The 9,167-nt window shown below is 39.3% G+C and overlaps 1 non-coding gene across 1 annotated transcript; it reads right to left on the reverse strand.

Annotated features, from left to right (window-relative positions):
- Positions 1–8,537: 8,537 nt before the first annotated feature.
- TRNAT-AGU (transfer RNA threonine (anticodon AGU)) lies at positions 8,538–8,611 on the reverse strand. The gene has a single exon. It is a non-coding gene; the product is annotated as a tRNA-Thr (tRNA).
- Between the last annotated feature and the right edge of the window lie 556 nt (positions 8,612–9,167).

Consider the following 9,167-nt stretch of genomic DNA (forward strand, 5'->3'; position numbering starts at 1 on the left):
CCTAATGGCGATATCTCGAAAAGGCGTCCACCTATAGACCTAGTGTCCACTCCCTCTTAAAATGCTCAGTAACACCTTTCGTTTGATACCCATATCGTACAAACATTCTAGAGTCACCCCTGGCCCACCCTAATGGCAATATCTCGAAAAGGCGTCCACCTATACACCTAATGCCCACTCCCTCTTAAAATGCTCAGTAACAGCTTTCGTTTGATACCCATATCCTACAAACATTCTAGAGTCACACCTGGCCCACCCTAATGGCGATATTTCGAAAAGGCATCCACCTATAGAACTAAGGATTACTCCCTTTTAAAATACTCATTACCACCTTTCATTTGATACCCATATCGTACAAACACATTCTAGAGTCACCCTGGCCCACCCTAATGGCGATATCTCGAAAAGGCGTCCACCTATAGACCTAATGTCCACTCCCTCTTAAAATGCTCAGTAACACCTTTCGTTTGATACCCATATCCTACAAACATTCTAGAGTCACCCCTGGCCCACCCTAATGGCGATATCTCGAAAAGGCGTCCACCTATAGACCTAATGTACACTCCCTCTTAAAATGCTCAGTAACACCTTTCGTTTGATACCCATATCGTACAAACATTCTAGAGTCACACCTGGCCCGCCCTAATGGCGATATCTCGAAAAGGCGTCCACCTATAGAACTAAAGATTACTCCCTTTTAAAATACTCATTACCACCTTTCATTTGATACCCATATCGTACAAACACATTCTAGAGTCACCCTGGCCCACCCTAATGGCGATATCTCGAAAAGGCGTCCACCTATAGACCTAATGCCCACTCCCTCTTAAAATGCTCAGTAACACCTTTCGTTTGATACCCATACCGTACAAACATTCTAGAGTCACCCTTGGTCCAGCTTTATGGCGACATCTCGAAAAGGCGTCCACCTATAGAACTAAGGATTACTCCCTTTTAAAATACTCATTACCACCTTTCATTTGATACCCATATCGTACAAACACATTCTAGAGTCACCCTGACCCACCCTAATGGCGATATCTCGAAAAGGCGTCCACCTATAGACCTAATGCCCACTCCCTCTTAAAATGCTCAGTAACACCTTTCGTTTGATACCCATATCGTACAAACATTCTAGAGTCACCCTTGGTCCACCTTTATGGCGATATCTCGAAAAGGCGTCCACCTATAGAACTAAGGATTACTCCCTTTTAAAATACTCCTTACCACCTTTCATTTGATACCCATATCGTACAAACACATTCTAGAGTCACCCCTGGCCTACCCTAATGGCGATATCTCGAAAAGGCGTCCACCTATAGACCTAATGCCCACTCCCTCTTAAAATGCTCAGTGACACCTTTCGTCTGATACCCATATCATACAAACATTCTAGAGTCACCCCTGGCCCACCCTAATGGCGATATCTCGAAAGGGCGTCCACCTATAGACCTAATGCCCACTCCCTCTTAAAATCCTCAGTAACACCTTTCGTTTGATGCACATATCGTACAAACACATTCTAGAGTCACCCCTGGCCCACCCTAATGACGATATCTCGAAAAGGCGTCCACCTATAGACCTCATGCCCACTCCCTCTTAAAATGCTCAGTAACACCTTTCGTTTGATACCCATACCGTACAAACATTCTAGAGTCACCCCTGGCCCACCCTAATGGCGATATCTCGAAAAGGCGTCCACCTATAGACCTAATGCCCACTCCCTCTTAAAATGCTCAGTAACACCTTTCATTTGATTCCCATATCGTACAAACACATTCTAGAGACACCCCTGGTCCACCTTTATGGCGATATCTCGAAACGGCGTCCACCTATGGAACTAAGGATCACTCCTTTTCAAAATACTCATTAACAGCTTTCATTTGATACCCATATCGTACAAACACATTATAGAATCACCCCTGGTCCACCTTAATGGGGACATCTCGAAAAGGCGTCCACCGATAGACCTAAGGCCCACTCCCTCTTAAAATGCTCAGTACCACCTTTCATTTGATACCAATATCGTACAAACAAATTCTAGAGTCAGCCCTGGTCTACCTTTATGGCGATATCCCTAAATGGCGTTCATCCATAGAACTATGGCCTATTCTCTCTTAAAATACTCTTTAATACCTTTCATTTGATACACATGTTATACAACCACATTCCAGGGTTACCCCAGATTGATTTTCCTTATTTTGTCTCCATAGCTCTCAACTGAGTATGTTATGTTCGGTTACACCCGAACTTAGCCTTCCTTACTTGTTATACTCAGTTGAGCAGAGCTCACAGAGTATATTAAGTTTGATTGGATAACGGTTGGTTGTACATATATAAAGGAATCGAGATAGATATAGACTTCCATATATCAAAATAATCAGGATCGAAAAAAAATTTGGTTGAGCCATGTCCGTCCGTCCGTCCGTCCGTCCGTCCGTCCGTTAACACGATAACTTGAGTAAATTTTGAGGTATCTTGATGAAATTTGGTATGTAGGTTCCTGAGCACTCATCTCAGATCGCTATTTAAAATGAACGATATCGGACTATAACCACGCCCACTTTTTCGATATCGAAAATTTCGAAAAACCGAAAAAGTGCGATAACTCATTACAAAAGACAGATAAAGCGACGAAACTTGGTAGATGGGTTGACGTTATGACGCAGAATAGAAAATTAGTAAGATTTTGGACAATGGGCGTGGCCCCGCCCACTTTTACAAGAAGGTAATTTAAAAGTTTTGCAAGCTGTAATTTGGCAGTCGTTGAAGATATCATGATGAAATTTGGCAGGAACGTTACTACTATTACTCTATATGTGCTAAATAAAAATTAGCAAAATTGGATTAAGAACACGCCCCCTTTTTAAAAAAAAATTTTTTTAAATTAAAATTTTAACAAAAAATTTAATATCTTTACTGTATATAAGTAAATTAAGTCAAAATTCAACTCCAGTAATGATATGATGCAACAAAATACAAAAATAAAAGAAAATTTCAAAATGGGCGTGGCTCCGCCCATTTTCATTTAGTATGTCTAGAATACTTTTATTGCCATAAGTCGAACAAAAATTTACCAATCCTTCTCAAATTTGGTAGGAGCATAGATTCTATGACGGTAACTGTTCTCTGTGAAAATGGGCGAAATTGGTGGAAGCCACGCCCAGTTTTTATACACAGTCCACCGTCTGTCCTTCCGCTCGGCCATTAACACAATAACTTGAGCAAAATCCGATATATCTTTACTAAACTTAGCCCACGTACTTACCTGAGCTCACTTTTTCTTGGTATAAAAAATGGGCGAAATCTGACCATAACCACGCCCACTTTATCGATATCGAAAATTACGAAAAATGAAAAAAATGCCATAATTCTATAAATACGAAAAAAGGGATGAAACATGGTAACTGGATTGGTTTGTTGACGCAAAATATAACTTTGGAAAAATCTTTGTAAAATGGGTGTGACACCTACCATATTAAGTAGAAGAAAATGAAAAAGTTCTACAAGGCGAAATCAACAGCCCTTGGAATCTTGGCAGGAATACTGTTAGTGGTATTGCATATATAAATAAATTAGCAGTACCCGACAGATGATTTTCTGGATCACCTGGTCCACATTTTGGTGGATATCACGAGAACGCCTTCACATATACATCTAAGGGCCACTCGCTTTTAAAACCCTCATTAATACCTTTAATTTGATATCCATATCGTACAAAAACATACCAGAGTCACCCCTGTCCCACCCTAATGGCGATATCTCGAAAAGGCGTCCACCTATAGAACTAATGTCCCCTCTCTCTTAAAATGCTAGTAACACCTTTCGTTTGATACCCATATCGTACAAACATTCTAGAGTAACCCCTGGCCCACCCTAATGGCGATATCTCGAAAAGGCGTCCACCTATAGACCTAGTGTCCACTCCCTCTTAAAATGCTCAGTAACACCTTTCGTTTGATACCCATATCGTACAAACATTCTAGAGTCACCCCTGGCCCACCCTAATGGCAATATCTCGAAAAGGCGTCCACCTATAGACCTAATGCCCACTCCCTCTTAAAATGCTCAGTAACAGCTTTCGTTTGATACCCATATCGTACAAACATTCTAGAGTCACACCTGGCCCACCCTAATGGCGATATCTCGAAAAGGCGTCCACCTATAGACCTAATGTACACTCCCTCTTAAAATGCTCAGTAACACCTTTCGTTTGATACCCATATCGTACAAACATTCTAGAGTCACCCCTGTCCCACCCTAATGGCGATATCTCGAAAAGGCGTCCACCTATAGACCTAATGCCCACTCCCTCTTAAAATGCTCAGTAACACCTTTCGTTTGATACCCATATCGTACAAACATTCTAGAGTCACACCTGGCCCACCCTAATGGCGATATCTCGAAAAGGCGTCCACCTATAGACCTAATGTACACTCCCTCTTAAAATGCTCAGTAACACCTTTCGTTTGATACCCATATCGTACAAACATTCTAGAGTCACCCCTGTCCCACCCTAATGGCGATATCTCGAAAAGGCGTCCACCTATAGACCTAATGCCCACTCCCTCTTAAAATGCTCAGTAACACCTTTCGTTTGATACCCATATCGTACAAACATTCTAGAGTCACACCTGGCCCACCCTAATGGCGATATCACGAAAAGGCGTCCACCTATAGAACTAAGGATTACTCCCTTTTAAAATACTCATTACCACCTTTCATTTGATACCCATATCGTACAAACACATTCTAGAGTCACCCTGGCCCACCCTAATGGCGATATCTCGAAAAGGCGTCCACCTATAGACCTAATGCCCACTCCCTCTTAAAATGCTCAGTAACAACTTTCGTTTGATACCCATACCGTACAAACATTCTAGAGTCACCCTTGGTCCAGCTTTATGGCGACATCTCGAAAAGGCGTCCACCTATAGAACTAAGGATTACTCCCTTTTAAAATACTCATTACCACCTTTCATTTGATACCCATATCGTACAAACACATTCTAGAGTCACCCTGGCCCACCCTAATGGCGATATCTCGAAAAGGCGTCCACCTATAGACCTAATGCCCACTCCCTCTTAAAATGCTCAGTAACACCTTTCGTTTGATACCCATATCGTACAAACATTCTAGAGTCACCCTTGGTCCACCTTTATGGCGATATCTCGAAAAGGCGTCCACCTATAGAACTAAGGATTACTCCCTTTTAAAATACTCCTTACCACCTTTCATTTGATACCCATATCGTACAAACACATTCTAGAGTCACCCCTGGCCCACCCTAATGGCGATATCTCGAAAAGGCGTCCACCTATAGACCTAATGCCCACTCCCTCTTAAAATGCTCAGTAACACCTTTCGTTTGATACCCATATCGTACAAACATTCTAGAGTCACCCCTGGCCCACCCTAATGGCGATATCTCGAAAGGGCGTCCACCTATAGACCTAATGCCCACTCCCTCTTAAAATGCTCAGTAACACCTTTCGTTTGATGCACATATCGTACAAACACATTCTAGAGTCACCCCTGGCCCACCCTAATGACGATATCTCGAAAAGGCGTCCACCTATAGACCTCATGCCCACTCCCTCTTAAAATGCTCAGTAACACCTTTCGTTTGATACCCATACCGTACAAACATTCTAGAGTCACCCCTGGCCCACCCTAATGGCGATATCTCGAAAAGGCGTCCACCTATAGACCTAATGCCCACTCCCTCTTAAAATGCTCAGTAACACCTTTCATTTGATTCCCATATCGTACAAACACATTCTAGAGACACCCCTGGTCCACCTTTATGGCGATATCTCGAAACGGCGTCCACCTATGGAACTAAGGATCACTCCTTTTCAAAATACTCATTAACAGCTTTCATTTGATACCCATATCGTACAAACACATTATAGAATCACCCCTGGTCCACCTTAATGGGGACATCTCGAAAAGGCGTCCACCGATAGACCTAAGGCCCACTCCCTCTTAAAATGCTCAGTAACACCTTTCATTTGATACCCATATCGTACAAACAAATTCTAGAGTCAGCCCTGGTCTACCTTTATGGCGATATCCCTAAATGGCGTTCATCCATAGAACTATGGCCTATTCTCTCTTAAAATACTCTTTAATACCTTTCATTTGATACACATGTTATACAACCACATTCCAGGGTTACCCCAGATTGATTTTCCTTATTTTGTCTCCATAGCTCTCAACTGAGTATGTTATGTTCGGTTACACCCGAACTTAGCCTTCCTTACTTGTTTTTTTTTTAAGTTTAAAATTTTTGGACCTTATGGAAATTCATACATGTATAAAACTAGCAGACCCAGCACACGTTGTTCTGCCCTAACTTTGGCCTATCTCATAGTTTTTAAGAAGTTTTTACCTCCACCTGTCTCCCACTTTTCGTTATCCTTTTATTCACTCCTCCCTCTGCCTTTCTCAAATTCTGCGTCCCTTTCTCCCTCTCTGACTGTATTACTTTTTTTATGATTTTAAAATTTTTTTGGACATTTTGTAAAGAATTTTGAGCTTACGATTTCTCCAACTTGTTCGAGAAGAGATTTCCCGCGAGTCTCGCCTTCTCGCGAGATTCGAATCTCGAATTACACGTAAGGCTCGTAATGCTCGCGAGCTTCTCGACATTCAATTTAATCGATTCATCGGCTCTTTTATATAGAGCTTATGATTTCTTCTGGAGTAAAAGCGAAAATTTCGACAAAACCGCAATAAAAACACCGAAACGTATAGAATACTGGCAATGCAGCGACTGAATTGAAAGTCGAGAAGCTCGCGAGTATTACGAGTATGTCGAGATTCGAAAATCTCGCGAGAAGCCTTCTTCTCGATTTCTCGTTAAAAATATAAAATATTGTGAACAAAATTATTTGTATAATCGGACCTCTTATGGATCTCAATTCCGACCAATTTATGCGGAATCGAAATGGATTGGTGTTCTGAATATCGATTCAGACCAGAATTGGTCGATTTGAAGTTTTGCCTCTGAGCAGTCGGATTCGAAATTAATTAGCCTATTAAGCACAGATAATTACATTATTTTCCCCACAAATAAGTTTTATTAAATTATTCATTTTATTTTGGAAGATTTATAATAACTTTTTGCTGGACTATTTGTTTATTTAGTATCACAAATCTTAATTTGAAATTTTCTATCAAAAATTTTCAAAGCTAAACAAAGCGATTCTGGTCGAAAAGTAACCGACGTGTTCTCAATTTCGATCGACCGATTTTTGCAATTTTTATGCACAATTGCACGTCTTCTTGCCTCTGCATTTCCGAAAACCATTGGTGCTGGCATTTTGTTCAAATTTTTGCACAATTATAATTTAACTAAAACCAAAATAAATAATACCCGCTGTTACGCTTGAATATCGACTCGGAATGAAAACGATTCGAAATCGACTTCGAATCGATTTGTTTCAATCGGAGTTGCGAACACCAAAAAAAATCGACTCGGAAGCAGCCTCGTTTTACTTTTCAAAACGACTCGGAATTCAGAACAGGCCTGAATAAATATTTTTTGAGTTAAATGTCAATGGAAAGCAATATCATCAACAAAAAATTCACAATTAAAAAAACCAAGTGTATAAATACTGTCCATACAGCAATTAAGTTTATGTCGAGAAGCTCGCGAGATTTACGAGTAATTCGAGACACGAGAATCTCGCGGGAAGTCGAGTTCTCGGTTTCTCGGGGTTCGAAAATCTCGCTTGTGCTCGAGAAAAAATCGTAAGCTCTAAAAAAATTAAAAAAAAATCTTTTCGTAGACATTTTTTACCTTTATAAATTTTTTTTAAAACATATGTTTTGATAAATTTTTTTTTTTTTTTTAATTTTCTTCCTTTTTTTCGATAGCCAAAAGCATTCCGCTCATAAAAATTAAATTGTTGCACAGTGTATGTAGTAGTGTGTGTGTGTATGTATGTATACGGAAGAGAGGATGTCAGTTACTTTCTCTAAAATCGTTGTTGATTTTTGGAAATGTTTCATCTAACCACCTAAATGACAGCATATTTTTGCAGGTTATATTTTTTTCCAAATGGAATTTTTGACATTTTGTTTCAATACGAGTATTCCTAGTCCTAGCATTTGTATGAACTAAATATCTGATTGGTATGTCAACAACTGAAAACAGACATCATTGTTATCGGAGGAAACCTTTCTAAACTTTCTATTTTGGATTTTTTGGTCTATTTGTTCACGAAACAGGAAAAATTGTATTTGGAATTACTTGTTTTGTTTTTTTGTTTTCAAATTTGTACAAGAATATTTAAATTTGTATTAAACACGGCAAATGCTCACTTTTAATATGGCTTTTTTGTTTTAAATATTATATTAGCAATAAAAATTAATAAATAATTATTTATTTGAATAAATTTGTTTTATTTTTTTAACTTTGGGATTTTTTTCGTTTAACTTTTTGAAGACTCACTTAGTTATGTTCTAAAAAATATTTCCCTTTTTTACATATTATTATTTGAAATACATACTTCGAAACTTTCGGACAAGGCCCCGGCGAGATTCGAACTCTCGATCTCCTGTTTACTAGACAGGCGCTTTAACCATCTAAGCCACGGCGCCATGCTATTAACTGTTGTGTGAAATGCAAGGCCACCGTACAGGGGATGATATTCTTAAAAATGAACGAAAAGAACAAGTGAAGAAGCAAAAGTTTATTTATGACATCGGTACATACTTTGTATTTAGAATATGATGAAACTAGAAAGTGAAAAAAATTAAATATAAAAAACATATATTAAATATTTAAAAATAACCTATAGTCTGCTAGAAAAAACATAGGCTGTGTATTTTAATGTAGGTACATATGTATATATAACCAGTTGTGATGAGAAATTAAGGTGAGTTTCTAAACTTTGAGCGCATAATTATTGTGTAGGAATTAAGGCATCAAATCCCGAAGATATTTTGCAATCCCGCGACTTCGGCATTTAAAAGTGACAATTAAGGGACCCCGGGACTTTTTAGGATCCTCCAGAGACTGCTACCTTTGCATCAAGGTTTAATATGTCTATTTCCTTAGAAATCAGCAAGTGGCTGAAGTCCTAGAAAGCTTCTAGTATTTGCGAAGAGGACGGAGTTATTTTATAACATAGGTCCTGGTTCTTAATAGGGTTTT

This window comes from Eurosta solidaginis, chromosome 1 (genome assembly GCF_040869045.1).
Source record: "Eurosta solidaginis isolate ZX-2024a chromosome 1, ASM4086904v1, whole genome shotgun sequence".
Lineage (NCBI taxonomy): Eukaryota > Metazoa > Arthropoda > Insecta > Diptera > Tephritidae > Eurosta > Eurosta solidaginis.